The 16,945-nt window shown below is 41.7% G+C and overlaps 1 long non-coding RNA gene across 1 annotated transcript; it reads left to right on the forward strand.

Annotated features, from left to right (window-relative positions):
• The first annotated feature begins 11,125 nt into the window (after window positions 1-11,125).
• On the forward strand, window positions 11,126-15,287 carry LOC148135566 (uncharacterized). Its single transcript, XR_015755040.1, has 3 exons — window positions 11,126-11,263; window positions 11,915-11,969; window positions 12,442-15,287. It is a non-coding gene; the product is annotated as an uncharacterized LOC148135566 (long non-coding RNA).
• The last annotated feature ends 1,658 nt before the right edge of the window (window positions 15,288-16,945 follow it).

Consider the following 16,945-nt stretch of genomic DNA (forward strand, 5'->3'; position numbering starts at 1 on the left):
CTTGTGAAGGGATCAAATTCCAAGCTTGTTCCAAAGTGTGAGATTCTAATTGTAACGTATTCTGCATCTTTTGATAATGGTTTTCTTTTCCATTTTAAAATGGCATCACAGTTATTGTCAAGTGAGAAAATGCACTGCAATCTGACAGGGTGTATGTTTTACTCCTGGAAATGATGGAACTACTTGACAATTGCATTGCGTTGAAGGAAAATGGGAGTTAAGGAATGTTCTCTTTTGCTTGTGTTTCTTGCTCTACACTCTCTGCTGTAGCTGTATGATGTGGGAGCTGGCTGATCCCATTGTGAATGGCAGTGACCACATCTGCAGCAAATGTTGGATGCTGGAAGAACTCCTGATCAGAGTTGATAATCTAGAATCTGAGCTTCAAACACTGCAGCACATCCGGGAGGGGGAGAGTTACCTGGATGCTTTGTTTCAGGAGGCAGTCACACATGGGAGATTAAGTAATTCACATTCAGTTAGTAATCAGTGCCATCAGAGTGTGACTGTAAGTGAGGCAGGTAGGGGGAACCTGAGTTCAGGAATGCAGGAGCCTCAGCCCTTGACCTTGTCCAACAGGTATGAGATTCTTGCTCCCTGTACGGATGAGGAAAAGGGCTCTGGACAGGATGAGCCAGTTGACCACGGCACCATGATGCAGAAGGCCATTCAAGAGGGGGGAGCAAAAAGACAAGTAGTTGTTATAGGGGATTCTATAATTAGGGGGACAGATAGTATCCTTTGCAAGCCGAATCGGGAGTCTCGCATGGTGTGTTGCCTGCCCAGTGCCAGGGTGCAGGACATCTCCGACCAGCTTGAAAGGATATTAGAGCGGGAGGGGGAGGATCCAGTTGTTGTGGTCCACGTTGGGACTAACAACATAGGCAAAGCTAGGGTGGAGGACCTGTTTGGGGATTATCAAGCACTAGGAAGGAAATTGAAGTACAGGTCCTCCAGATTACTGCCCGAGCCACGTGCCAATTGGCATAGGGATAAGAAAATTAGGGAAGTAAACACGTGGCTAAGGGATTGGTGTGGGAAAGAGGGATTCCACTTCATGGGGCATTGGCATCAGTTTTGGAACCGGGGGGATCTGTACCGTTGGGACGGTCTCCACCTGAACCGATCAGGTACCAATCTTCTAGCAAAGATGATAAATAGAGTGGTCAGTAGGGGGATTTAAACTTGAGGCATGTGTGCAGGCGGATTTAAACTTGAGGCAGACTGGGAATGCAGCAAAAAGGAAGGATAACTTAGGACATCTTATGACTTCCAATATCTCTAATGATAAGAAAGTTAGCATTAAGGCACTTTAGCTGACTGCTTGTAGCATTCATAACAAAGCAGATGAACTAATGGCACAGATCATCATGAATGATTATGATGTGGTAGGCATCAGAGAGACATGTTTGCAGGGGGGTCAGGACTGGCAGTTAAACATCCAAGGATTTTCAACTTATCGAAAAGACAGGAAGGCGGGCAGAGGGGATGGGGTTGCCTTGTTAGTTAAGAACAAAATTAAATCCATGGCACTGAATGACATAGCGTTGGATGATGTGGAGTCTGTGTGGGTGGAATTGAGGAACCACAAAGGCAAAAAAAAATAATGGGAGTTAAGTACAGACCTCCTAACAGTGGTCAGGACCAGGGGCGCAACATTTACCGGGAAATAGAGAAGGCATGTCAAAAAGGCAAGGTCATGGAGATCATGGGATACTTCAATATGCAGGTGGACTGGGTAAATAATGTTGCCGGTGGATCCAAAGAAAGGGAATTCATGGAATGCTTACAGGATGGCTTTTTGGAACAGCTTGTCATGGAGCCCACAAGGGAGCAGGCTATTCTGGACCTAGTGCTATGTAACGAACCAGACTTTATAAAAAATCTTAAAGTATGGGAACACTTAGGATGCAGCGATCATAACATGGTAGAGTTCAGTCTGCAGTTTGAGAGAGAGAAGGCCAAAATCGGATGTAATGGTGTTACAGTTAAATAAAGGTAATTATGAGGGCATGAGCGAGGAACTGACAAAAGTAGACTGGAAGCAGAGCCTAGCGGGGAAGACAGTAGAACAAAAATGGCAGGAGTTTGTGGCTATAATTGAGGACACTGTACAGAGGTTCATCCCCAAGAAAAGAAAGATTATCCGGGGAGGGATGAGACAGCCATGGCTGACAAAAGAAGTCAGGAAATATATTAAAGAAAAAGAGAGATCCTATAAAGTGGCCAAGAGCACTGGGAAATCAGAAGATTGGGAAGGCTACAAAAACAAACAGAGGATAACAAAGAGAGAAATAAGGAAGGAGAGGATCAAATATGAAGGAAGGCTAGCCAGAAATTTTAGAAATGATAATAAAAGTTTCTTTCAATGCATAAGAAACAAACGACAGGCAAAAGTAGATATTGGGCCACTTCAAACTGATGCTGGAAGCCTAGTGATGGGAGATAAGGAAATAACTGGAGAACTTAATAAGTACTTGGTGTCAGTCTTCACAGTGGAAGACATGAGTAATATCCCAACAATTAAAGGGAGTCGGGGGCTGAGTTGAATATGGTTGCCATTACAAAAGAGAAAGTGCTAGAAAAGCTAAAAGGTCTTAAAATTGATAAATCTCCTGGCCCCGATGGGCTACATCCTAGAGTTCTGAGGGAGGTCACTGAGGAAATAGCGGAGGCGTTGGTTGAGATCTTTCAAAAGTCACTGGAGTCAGGGAAAGTCCCGGATGATTGGAAGATCGCTGTTGTAACCCCCTTGTTCAAGAAAGGATCAAGACAAAAGGTGGAAAATAATAGGCCAATTAGCCTAACCTCGGTTGTTGGTAAAATTCTAGAGTCCATCATTGAGGATGAGGTTTCTAAATTTTTGGAAGAACAGAGTCGGATTAGAACAAGTCAACATGGATTTAGTAAGGGGATGTCGTGCCTGACAAACCTGTTGGAATTCTTTGAAGAGGTGACAAGTAGGTGAGACCAGGGAAACCCAGTGGATGTGGTCTATCTAGACTTCCAAAAGGCCTTTGATAAGGTGCCACACGGGAGGCTGCTGAGCAAGGTGAGGGCCCATGGTGTTCGAGGTGAGCTACTGGTACGGATTGAGGATTGGCTGTCTGACAGAAGGCAGAGAGTTGGGGTAAAAGGTTCTTTTTCGGAATGGCAGCCGGTGACAAGTGGTGTCCCGCAGGGTTCAGTGTTGGGGCCGCAGCTGTTCACGTTATATATTAATGATCTGGATGAAGGGACTGGGGGCATTCTAGCGAAGTTTGCCAATGATACGAAGTTAGGTGGACAGGCAGGCAGTATTGAGGAAGTGGGGAGGCTGCAGAAGGATGTAGACAGTTTGGGAGAGTGGTCCAGGAAATGGCTGATGGAATTCAATGTGAGCAAATGTGAGGTCTTGCACTTTGGAAAAAAGAATACAAGCATGGACTACTTTCAAAACAGTGAGAAAATTCATAAAGCCAAAGTACAAAGGGATCTGGGTAAGCTAGTCAAGGATTCTCTAAACATGCATGATGAGTCCGTGATTAAGAAAGCGAATGCAATGTTGTCATTTATCTCAAGAGGATTGGAATATAAAAGCACCGTTGTGCTACTGAGACTTTACAAAGCTCTGGTTAGGCCCCATTTGGAGTACTGTGTCCAGTTTTGGTCCCCACACCTCAGGAAGGACATACTGGCACTGGAGCATGTCCAGCGGAGATTCACACAGATGATCCCTGGAATGGTAGGTCTAACATACGAGGAATGGCTGAGGATCCTGGGATTGTATTCATTGGAGTTTAGAAGATTAAGGGGAGATCTAATAGAAACTTACAACATAATACATGGCTTGGAAAGGGTGGACGCTAGGAAATTGTTTCCATTAGGCGAGGAGACTAGGACCCGTGGACACAGCCTTAGAATTAGAGGGGGTAAATTCAGAACGGAAATGCAGAGACATTTCTTCAGCCACGGAGTGGTGGGCCTGTGGAATTCATTGCCACAGAGTGCAGTGGAGGCCAGGACGCTAAATGTCTTCAAGGCAGAGATTGATAAATTCTTGATGTCACAAGGAATTATGGGCTACGTGGAGAATGCGGTTAAGTGGAGTTGAAATGCCCATCAGCCATGATTGAATGGCAGAGTGGACTCGATGGGCCGAATGGCCTTACTTCCACTCCTATGTCTTATGGTCTTATGAAGGACATTCTACTATCATCTACTCTGAAAACTCCCTTCAGTTATCTTTTCCCCTATTCTTCTTCAAATCTCCAATCAGTATCAGCCAAAGTATTCATACATTATTCAGAATAGCTGCCAGTGTGTGTATGATTGTCAGATCTACTCTGATTGCCTCAATGACTAAAGGGAACTAACGTACTGTGACCTGTGCCTTTTGCTTTCTGTTGACAACATGAATTTTACTCCTTGACTGTTTGGCTCCTCAGTCAGTGTCAGCAGCCTCCTGCCAATATTTCAGTTCCTGAAATCTTACTTTGCACTACATTGGAATAGATATTATTTGGTGCATTTCAGTTTCTAGCAGAAACTTTTTTCATTATGAACTTTGGTATGTGGATTTTCTCTGAACTTTATTTGGTCACAAGTCATTTGTACCCACTCTGAACTGGTCACTGTTATTTAAAGATTATTTTGAACATTGTACTTGTATGAATTTTAATTGTAACTATTTCGTGTTATTTGTTTTATCACTGTGATTCCCTGTTTACACTGTGAGATAGTGTTGTTCAGAATTTCAGGTTGGTTAAGGGTTAGTTTACCTCTCGTTAGCTTTCGGGAGGTGAATAATTATTACTCTCTCACAATCTGTCCCTGTCAGTTTCTGCCATCTGAATGTGTGAGTGTAGTCATCAGTCTGTACCTGTCCATTCTTCCACAGTGATTATGTTAGTGTAACTATCACAATCCCAATCCCAGAATGTCTGATGTGAGAATGTGTAAGGGTATTTACCATTGCAGTGCCTATCAGTCTTTACTATGAGACTGTTTGACTGGCTTTGTCAATCTGTACCCGTTTCTTTCTACTCAATGAATTTGTCTGTGAAATTTTCAGTGTTCCAATATCAGTCTCTCCTATATGAATGTGGGAGTGCTTTTATCAGAATTACCTCGTCCATTTTTCTGTTGGGAATATGTCAGTGTGGTTATCAACATGTACCTGTCAGCTTCTGTTTTGTGAGTATCTCAATTTAGTTAAGCTTTTCCACACAGGTTGTGATGTGCGAATATGGCAGTCTAGTCATCAATCTGTACCTGTCTGTTCTTTCACAGTCATTATGTTTGTGTAATTATCAGTCTATCCTTTAGGTCTCTGCTGTGAGAATGTGTAATTGTAGTTGTCAATCTGTCCCTGTCAGTGTTTGCTCTTTGAATGTGAGAGTGTATTTACTAATTGGTCCCTGACAATTTCTGCTATGTAAATGGGGGTTTTGCTATCCATGTCTTTATGTTCATTTCTGTTATGTGAATGTTTGACTGGCATTACCAATCAGTACCTGTCAGTTTCTGCTCAGTAAATATGTCTGTGTAATGAACAGTCTATCCCTATCAGTGTCTGCTACAAGTCTGTGTGAATGCTTTTATCAGTCTCACCTTGTCAGGTTCTGTGTTGTAAACATGGTCATCAATCTTGACCTGACATTTTCTGGTTTGTGAATATGAGACTTTGGTTATCAATCTGTACCTGTCAGCTTCTGCTTTATGAATATCTAATTTTGGCTAAATCTGTTCCTGAATGTTTCTCTGGTGTGCATATGGCAATGTAGTTATCAATCTGTACCAGTCTGTTTCTATTACGTGAATATGAGGGCAGCTATTAGTTAGAATAGTTAGTGTGGCTTTAAAAGGTGCATTTTGTCCTGTCCATACTAGTTCATATACAAAGCAATAAAGAAGAAATTGGAATAACTTAACTCTACTGGAATACTTAACAGAATAATGGGTACAGTATCACTTGCTAATTAACTGTTCCAATACAGTAATATCCCATAAACATCCTTGGCAAAAGATAAATTCAATAAAGTATATAGTCTCACATCCGACTCCAGTAGCAGAAAGAGAATCTGCAGCTTCTGACTGTAACTGAGAGGAAAAAACTAGCTTTCCTGTCTTCAAGACACCAACAGTTTTGCTGAAAGCCAAAACTAAAAATGTCATTCTGTGAGAGCTTGGCCACATCTATTCAGGCTGCTTCTGTTCCAACTTTAAAAGAAGCCTCAAACTGTTTACTCTAGTGCAGACTTCTTGACACTTCTGCCATAAAACCTCTCTTCAACAAGAAAGAAAGAACAAAATAAATATCTTCAAGCCACAATATCATCAAACCTTCCACCCCTCTTAAAAAGGACTGATCAATATACAGAGATGGCCCAATTTTTAAAAATTCCTTAGCCTTACATTATTAGTAAACAATACGTACACACTTCATTGACTCTAAGCATGCAAACACTCACTACGACAGCCCACTTTTTCCTGCTATGTAACGCTTCCATCTTTTTTCATCAAAGTCACAACAACACCTTGGCAATTAGGTTCCCTCGCCCTGCCATGTATGTAATTTGCAAATTGAATGGCTGCGACAGTAAGCTTCATCTAAACAGTCTGTAATTTTTGTTCTTAAATTTCTCCAAAAACAATAAACTCAAGGTGTCCTTCTCAAACATGAAGCATTTCTGTTGATGAGTCTTCAGCTTTCTGTAAAGATGCCCGATAGGCCTCAAACTGTTGCTCTCGTGGCTCGGTGGCTCTGCCTTAAATTTGCTCTTCAAGAACAAAAAGACAAAAACCCGTTAAAGCCACAGTCTCGATCTCTCATTTCCTGCATTGTGGATATGAAAATTCATTTATCGACCTGTACCTGTCCTAAAGTACCTGAGAGTTTTTCTTTTATCTTTGGCAATGAAAGTGTCACTTTCAGTCTCACCTTCACTCCACCTGACAGCAGTTGAGTTTGGTTATTGATCTGTAATGCCACCTTCTGATAGGTGAACATTTGAGCAAAGTTATTCATCTGTGCGGGTTACTTTCTGATATCTGAATATGAAAGTGTAGTTGTCAACCCATTCCTGTTGGTATGTGCAATGAAAATAAGAAAGTGTGTGTCACTTTCTGTCATGTGAACATCTGAGTGTTATGAATCTATCCATGACAGTGCCTGCAAAAGGGGTGTGTGTGTGTGTATGTGTAACTGCCCTGTTAATATGTGTCGTCATCAATGCGTTTTTGCTTCTTTCTGCAAAATGAACGAGTGAACAAAGGTATCAATGCATGCCTGTCAGTTTCTATTTGGTAAAGGGATGTATCTCTCTGGCAGCCACTAATATTCTCGGTGAGGGTGAGATTTGTTATGTGATACTTGTTATGAGGGTGATTGTAGGCAGATCTGTTTCAGTTCATGAGTGCATATTTTGGACTAGAATTCCGACTTTCCAGTTTCAAAATTGTGCAAATATCAATGAGCTGTGAATGGTGAATTTGTTCAAACTGGACATATGTGCATTGTGAACTGTGAGAAAGAAACAAACTGATATCTTCTCAATTGTTTGAACATCTCTCTCAAACTGAGCTCAATGTGTAGCTGACTCAATTCACTCCGACAGTGGAAAGAATGTTCTTCGCTTTGACAGCAGTAACATACCTGCTGTTTGTTAAAAGCAGCTGGACATACTTGGCTTCATGGCGAGGGAAAATTACATTGTCTTGATCCTTCAAGTATTTGCCTGGAGGAAGACAGAAGTGAAATCTCCTGGGAATCACCATTAGCCAAGTTTGACCATCTTTAACTGAACAACGCAACATTCTGTTAATAATCATGAGGATATTGTATTTAAAGCCAGGAATTCAAACAGAACAACATGTCTGATTCTACTCTTGCTCCATGTCTGGTGATTTTTCTTTTTGTTAATTCAATACCAATTGACTTAGGTCCAGAAACGAAACAATTACTGTACAGCTCCATGAATGGGACTATCCAATGCAAGTGGGGCTGTGAATATGAGTTTAGTTATTGAACTATTCATGTCAATTCCTACTTTGTGAATAACAACCACACTCTCACATTCTGTCCTTCTTAGTCTTGCTTAAATTACTTATGTATTCAAATAGTAGTGACTCACAGTGACAGATTGATATAGAACGATAGATCCATTGAAATGTCATTGCACATAAGAGGACCATTTGGCCTATCTTGTCCATTCCAACACAAACACACCAGATGGCCATTTAATCCCATGTTCCTGCTAACAGCCCATAACCCTGCAGCTGAGAGCACTGCAATCTGAATTTAGTTTTCAATTTGTTCCTGCCAGTCTCTGTTTCATAGATATGTCAATATAGCTATCAATTTGGACCTGTCCATTCTTCCTGTATGAATATTTGAATGGAGTTATCCATCTCTACTTGTAAATGTCAAAATACAGTTCTAAATATATATTTGTCACTCTCTGCAATGTGTGAGTTTATTGAGCAGCCTGTCCCTGTCAGTTTCTGTTCTGTTAATCTGAGAGCGTCAGTAATAACCTGTACCTGTCTGTTTCTGGTTTGTTAATAGGTGAATGCAGTTATCAACATATACCTGCCAGTTTCAGTCAGTGTGCATGTGAGAGTGCTGTTATCAAACTGTACCTGTCAGATTTTGCTGTGTGAATGTGACTGTCATTTTCAGTCTCTGTCAATTCTGTCATGTGAACAAGAGATTGTCAATCAATGTATTGCTGTCAGATGCTGCAATGAGAATGTGTGACTATAGTTATCAATCTGTCCACGTCACTTTCTGCTATATGCATACAGGCGTGTAGTTATCAATCTGTACCTAACAGTTTCTGCTCTGTGTCTGTGGATGTATTTATTAATCTATTGCTGTCAGTGTTTGCAACGTGAAAGTAAATTGATCAATCTTTCCTCATTAGTTTCTGTTCTCTGAATCAGTGTTTAATTATCAATGAGTAACTGTCAGTTTTTGGCTTTGTGAATGTGTAGATGCATTTATCATTCTACCTATCAGATTCTGCTTTGAGTTTTTCTGAGAGTTTAGTTTAATCTGTCCCTGTCAGAATCTGTAAATGTAGTTACTAATCCATACCTGTCAGTTTTTCTGGCTGAATATGTGTGTGAAATTGTCAGTCGATCCCTGACCAATTCCACTGTGTAAATATGAGAAATTCGGAAGCAATGCTTCCTGTCAGTCTCTGCAATGTGAACATGTGAGTGTATTTATCAATATTTCCCTGACAGTTTCTGCTTGGTGAGATAGTGTTGGGATCAATACATTCTGCCCTATGAATATTTGAGTGTCTTTATCAAATTATACTTGTCAGAAAATTTTCTCTGCAAACACAGGAGGTCAGCGAGGCTTACCTGGTGGGACTGTTTGAGGACACCAACCTGTGTGCCATCCACGCCAAGCGGGTCACCATCATGCCCAAAGACATCCAGCTGGCCCGCCGGATCCGCGGGGAGCGCGCCTAAACAGAGCTTGGCCGCCCGGCACATTCACCCCGAGACAGAGAGAGAAAAGCACAACGGCTCTTTTCAGAGCCACGAAACCATCCAGAGGGAGCGGGAAGCGATAGGGGACCTAAGAGCACGACATTAATTTGTTCCCTCCGCACGAAGTCAATTCTGTTGTTCTTCAATATATTTTGAATCTAGCCGAGCCGGGAGGGGAGTTAGTTGGAAGACACGGCTTTCTGCGGCACCGATTAGTACATTGCCATGAATGTTATGCAATTATTACATTATATATTAGGTCGGGGAATGTTTATTCCGGATGAAATCTCCTCTGTCCTCACTGTCTCCCTTGGTGTTCCCATCAGCTGTAACTATATGGTCACATTGGGGAGACTGGACGCCTCCTAGCAGAGCGCTTTAGGGAACATCTCCGAGACAAGCTCTCGTCCAAAGACACTCACGATCCTGACTTGGAAATAAGACCGTTTTCTTTCACTGTCACTGGATCAAGACCCTGGAACTCCGTGTTCCTGGCATTGTGGGCAGTACATGCACAACAGCGGTTCCAGAAGGTGGCTCACCACCGCCTTCTCAAAACGATGGAGAATAAATGCTAGGCTCAGCCAGCGACATCCACGTTCCAGGAGTGAAAAAATAAAAACAGCTGGGGTCTCTCGTTGTGGCATACAATGCATCACAATTTTCTTTCTGCGGCATACCTGTCACTAAAATCTGTCATCCACTACAAACTAAATCGAGTCCCAGAGATGTTATTGCACAGCTGGTCTGACTTTTGCATGGGCCTCCTGACCCAGAAATAAGGTCTGACACTGTGACGCAAGACTCTCTCCATCAGTTATTTTCTGCCTTCACTTATTCCATCTCTCTGTATGTTACTTTGGGCAAGAAGTTAATATTTTTGGATGAGGGGTCAGCAGGATTAAATATCACAGTTAACATTCGATCAGACGTGATGTTATTGAATGGGGGAGCACAGAGGATGGGCCGAGTGGCCTCCAGCTTCTCCGCTCCCTGATCAGATTGTGAGAGAGCCGGAGGGAGGAGTTATTATTTTTTCTTCTTTTTTAAAGGGAAAACACCCGAGTGGCCAGTGACAAGCATTGCCCTTCTCAGAGGGCAATGCTGTGTGAAATATCCAGGTTATTTTTTTTCTTTTTTTTCTTTTGCTATTAACCCCCACACTACCGCCTAACCGCGGTAGGGCTTATGTTTTCCCCAGCACCCATGTGTGCGTAGGTGTGAGACACAGTGAGAGACACAAGGTGTACGAATCTTTATTCAATTTCCACCATCAGGAAGATAGGAAAACATCCGAGTGGCCAGTGACAAGCACTGCCCTTCGCATCAAAGGGCAATACTGTGTGATCAAAACAGTGAAGGGGAGAGGGAGGAGTTATTAACATGGCCCGGGAATGAGCACTATTGGAGCTTCATAAAGGGGCAATTCCCAGCTTGAAACCTTCTCTGCCCTTTCCCCCACAGTCCCAGTTGCTTTGGTCAAACTGGGAGAAAAGGGAATTGGGGAAATGACCAATTGATGTTTGTTTCTGTGAGTCATCGGGAAAACCGGCACATGCGCGATGCTGCCCCTCCCCCAATGCAGATTGGTCCTGACGAGTGGAGCGCATGCGTGAGGCCCTCCCCCAGCCCTGCCATTGAGGAGCATTGTTTGAAACAGACCGCAATGGAGAGATCAGCGCCCAGGGAAGCGAGGGAACAGCAGGCTCCTTCCAGCAGCACATCGGGATGGGAGCCTGGGACACAGAGGGGGCTCCGAGACCGGGATTGATTCGGGGTGAGTTCAGGGAGAACCGGGGGCTGTTTGTAAGAGGCAGAGCGGAGCAGGAACTGGTCCCGGAACTTGGAGTGAGCGGGCTGGGGAGGAAGAGAGAGGCCTTTCTCGGGCGGTGTGTGGGCCTGCTGAGGGAGGCAGAGCGGGAAGAAGCTGCTGTGGGACATTCTTGGGGTTTATAATCCCCTAAACACTGATGGAAATTCATTGTTTGGCTTCTGTTTCTCGCTATTTGTTGCGAATAGACATTGAAATAACGGACAGTAGAAACAAGTGTAATAATCCTGTGAAGGGTAAATATAGCAGGCACCGGGAAACGTCTCAAAGTATGTGAAATCGGGCCCAGTGTTCGTCTTTCCACAGTTGGTGTATTGGGAGTTGGATATTGAACTGCGTAATCATTACATTTGTGGAGCTGTGCATATTTTGGTTAGTTTATTTTTATCTTAGTAAAATGTTTTTGAATTTCGAAAATAGAAAAAGACTGGAAGGTGCTCTGGGTTCGAGTGGAACCAGGATCTGCTCTGTTCACCTGACCTTGTTCAAAAACAAAGAATTATAATGATCATGACCTGAATATTGCATTGATTATTTAATGTCTTCCTACTCAGCTGCTAGTGATGTACAGGAGCTCTCTCTTTTGTCTTTCTCCAGGCAAATATTTGATGGACCAATCCAAGAGTGACCAGCTGCTTCTCACAATCAGCAGGTATGTTACCACTGACAGAGTGGAGAATGTCCTTTCCACTGTCTGAGTGGGTTAAGTCAGACGCACATTGAGCTCCATTTCCAGAAGTACACATTCAATCCAAGAGTTAAACACAACGGATGATATATAAATCCATATTTCACCCTGTTCTGAATGCATACCACCTCAGTGATGGTAAATTCCATTATTAAAAGCCAATTATCATTCATAAGATTAGAAGCAGGTTAGACTGTATGCTTGTAATAAATATACATTTGAGCTGCATTAAATTCATATGTAGAAAAGGCATTTTTAAAGTTATAATCAATAATCAATCATGCTGTTATATTGTTATAACAAGTATATATGAAGTTGATATTGAGTGCAGATATAGAAGCAAAGTTGGACATTGAGTAACTGACCAGGACAAATTTATTCTTTTGATAAATAGTTGTCCTGGATAAAGAGAATAATCAAACAATGTAAATTCCAGGTGAACTTCTTGGTCAAGCCTGATCTCCAGAGGATGCTTCCAGAGAGGATGCTTCAAGCTCATTCACACATGTGCATACACATCTGTCTCTGTCTGCCTGTCTCTCAGCCTGGTGTTGATGAAAATACACTTTATCCACACTCCCATTCTTGTTGAGGGCCTGAGTAATGCAGAAGCATTTCCACAGTTTTTAAATGTGTGAAACACTGATTGATAAGACTTTAAACCCATCTCAAAGTGGATCAGATCATGACATGCAGGACTGGAAACACAAGGAGACATACAGACAATGTCAGTGTGATGTAGACCAGTACCACTCTTCAAAGTGATACAGTTTGGCAGAACAACAGAAAACTCGCTCACATGCAGCCAGTTAATGGTTAAAAGGGATAAAAATGCAATTTAGGCCCACAACTACTTCCAGATATGGACAGTCATAAATTGACTGACCAAATTATTAAATGCTTCAGAAGATTTTAGTTTTAGATGTTACTTTATTGCGGTGCCCAGCAGCAACTGCCAAAGACTAGTGCATACACAAAATGTAAAATCAAAACTGATTCTAAGATAAGTATTGAACCAACATTAATCCCTCAATCACCAGATTGAGCGAACATTGGACTGGTTTATCCTACACCCTGACTGAAAAAACACAACTGAACATAGAAAGAGAATAGCATCCAAATATTCGACTTGTCACTGCACACAGAGCAAAACTGGTACTATAGGTATTCAAAGGCTGATAACTGCAGAACTAATCTCAAATTGCCATTTACACCGAGACACTGATAGTGAGTGGATGAAGTTCAGAATCCCAAACAGTTATTGGAAACTAGTATGGAGAACAGATGAAGAATAGAATGTCCCAGCACAGACACAACACGCTGAATGGCTGTACCAATTCTGTGATTGAGTCATAAATCACAAAATGCCTAAGAGTTTAAGGCACAATCACAACACCCTAAGAACTGCTATCACAGATTGAATCACAGTCACAGAGAACTTTTTTTTTCTAATTCAGTCATGGGATGGGGGCATCAGTGGCTAGGCCAGCATTTATTGCCCAACCCTAACTACCCATGCAGTACTTAGGAGTCAACCACATTGATGTGTGTCTGCAGTCACATGTAGGCCAGACAAGGTAAGGATGGCAGTTTCCCTCCTTCGAGCGCATTCGTGAATCAGATGAATTTTTCTGGTAATCAACAATAGATTCTAGAATATTATTGGTTGCCAGAGAATTGAGCAAATTTGATATAAGAGTTGAAAGTGACTGGAACTCATTGAGAACTTCACTCTCAGTGACACAGCAGAAACTGGCATGTATAGATCAATTCCTAAATTCACACATGGACACAGCAGAAATTGACATTTATACATCAAGTCCTAAACTCTCGTATGGACACAACCAAAACTGACAGACATCGATTGATATCTGCTCTCATGTATTCACATTGCAGAAACTGAAAGGGAGAGAACAATAATCATGCACACACACATGACAGGTACAGGTTAATAACGAGACTAACAGATTTGCACAGCAAAACCTGACAGGTACAGGATGATAAATGAATTTGCATATTTATAAATAAGAAGCTGATGGATACAGTTTATTAACTGCACTCTCAGATGCACAGAGCAGAATCTGACAGGGACAGGTTGGTAAATAACTCACATGCAGGTGGCAGTAAATTTCAGAGAAAGATTGATAACTACACTCTCATATTCACAAAGCAGAAACTGACAGGAATAGATTGATTATGCTCCCAATTTCAAATCGCGTAAGTTGATGTGTACACTTTGATAACAATATTCACAGAGAAGAAACTCCCAGCGAGAGATTGATTACAAAACAAAAATTGGTGGAAAATTCACAGGTCTGGCAGCATTTCAGGTCCAGTGACTGGTCCTCAGAACTGGCAGTGGCAAGGAAAATGCACACAATGTGGTCTCCTCTATGTTGGAGAAACTGAACGCAGAACGGGTGTCCACTTTTCAGAACGCCTACATTCTATCCAGACAAAAAGACCCTGAGCTTCCTGTTGCATGTCACTTCAACACACCACCCTGTACCCTGGCCAACATCTCGGTCTCAGGCTTGCTGTAGTGCTCTAGTGAAGCTCAGTACACGCTTGAAGAACAGCACCTTATTTGTTGCTTGGGAACTCGATAGTCTTCTGGACTCAGTATTGTGTTCTACAACTTTAGGACTTGAGCTCTCCATGTCATTACCCAAAACCCCACACCCCTTGTTAACACACAGTCTGCTGCTGTACACCACCAATTGTGAGCCACTAACAGATCTTATTAAATAGCTATCCACCCTCTTAGTCTGACAGTTATCCACTCATTTGTCTGTCCTCGTGTTCTTCTCTTTCTTTGGATTCTATCTCCATCTGTCTTTTTCTTGGCACACTTCCACCCACCCTATATTTTGTATATAAACTAATATTTTCCTAGCTACCACCAGAAAATGCAGAAGTTTGAATACGCCACCCAATTAACTCAAGAACAGCTTCTCTGCTGTTATCAGACTTTTGAATGTACTGCTCAAATTTTAAGGCGAAAGTGGGTACTGCAGATGCTGGAGCTTAAAGTCAAGATGAGGGTGGTGCTGGAAAAGCACAGCCGGTCAGGCAGCATCCGAGGAGCAGGAAAATTGAGGTTTCGGGCATTCCTGATGAAAGGCTTTTGCCTGAAATGTCGATTTTGTTTCCTGCTCTTCGGATGCTGCCTGACCTGCTGTGCTTTTCCAGCACCATTCTAATCTCGCTCAAATTTTAATGTTAATCTCTCTCTCTTTGCTGCTTTAATACTGTATTACAGATTCTGTTCTATTACCCTGATGCATTTTGTCTGATATTATTTGCCTGTTAAGTACACAAAACAATACTTTTCATTGTATGTCAGTGCGTGTGAGAATAATAAATCAGATCAAATGAAACGGATAACTACACTCATATTCACATAGCAGAATCTAAGAGGTGCCAGTTGATAACAACAGTCACACAAACTGACAGGAAACGATGAGTAAATACACTCAAAACACTGATATTACAGAGCCTGACAGGGAAAGAGTGATAATTAAACTCTCACATTCACAAAGCAGAAACGGATAGTGACAGGTGAAAACTCAGTTCACACATTCACATAGTAGAAATTGGAAAGATTGGCTATTACACAAACATATTCACCAAGCAGAAACTGACAGCTACAGATTGACATCTCTATTTATGTATTCACACAGCAGAGTCTGAAAGATACAGATTGACAGTTACACTCACTTTGACAAAGAAGAAAATGACAGGTAGAGACTAATATCGAAACTCGCAGTCTCAAAACTGAAACTGACAGGTTCAGGTTGATAACTACACTCTCAGGCACACAGCAGAAACTGTTTGGGACAGATTGGCAAAGCAAACACGCACATTTGCAGAGCAGAAACTGACAGGTATATATATATATATATATTGATAACTAAACTTGCATATCCACATCAGAGAAACACTAGGGACTGATCCTATTTATTTAAAATGTATGAAATGTATTTATCAACCAGTCCCTGGCAGTTTCCTTTATGTGGATACTGTGATGAGAAAATGTAAATATATTTACCAGAGAGTGACAGGGACAGATTGAATACTGCATTCACTCACATATTTGCACAGATTATACAGATAGATAATTACAGTTTGATAAACTACAGTCAGATATTCACAGAGCAGCATTTAACAGGTACATCTTGATAATTGTCTTCACACATTTACTGAGCAGGAACTGACAGGTATGGATAGATAAGGAAGCTTTCATATCCAGACAAACTTTAATATCCAGATGCCAGATTAACCATTTGTAGAGGTGTTGGTTAATATGTGGTTCTCAGTGAATTGGTACTTTTTTTATATATAATCACCAAAGAGCAGCTCAGGCCAAGAAGAGGATCAGCCTGTGGTCCTGTTGGAATTGCTGTCTTGAAGAAAAAAAAAACAGCCGAATTATTATTAAATTATTACATTGACTTAATGTTGATTTCCAAACGATGTCTCTTCTGTCTTCCTCCAGACAATTACTTGAAGGACCAAGACACTGTAATATGTGCTCAGTACAAAGCCAAGTGTGATCAGTTCCTTCGTAAAAACAGCAGGTATGTTACTGCTGTCAGACTGAAGATCATCCTTTCCATTGTTATAGAGTAGATTGAATTAGACACACATTGATTCAATTTCCAGAGAGAAATTTTCAAATCAAGAGTTAAATATCACGGAGGAATTACAATTTTTTTACAATTACAGTGACCCTCCTGATTTTGTATACCTCTATAAGGTCACCTCCCAGCCTCCAACACTCCAGGGAAAACAGGTTTAGCCTCTTCAGCCTCTCCCTTTTGCTCAAACCTCCAACCCTGGTAACAATCTTCCGAATCTTTTCTGAATGTTTCAAGTTTCACAAAATCCTTCCAATAGGAAGGAGACCAGAATTGCACACAATATTCCAAAGCGGCTGA

Source organism: Chiloscyllium plagiosum, unplaced genomic scaffold (assembly GCF_037043375.1).
Source record: "Chiloscyllium plagiosum isolate Xiang-an unplaced genomic scaffold, Cpla_swu_hap1 HiC_scaffold_49, whole genome shotgun sequence".
Lineage (NCBI taxonomy): Eukaryota > Metazoa > Chordata > Chondrichthyes > Orectolobiformes > Hemiscylliidae > Chiloscyllium > Chiloscyllium plagiosum.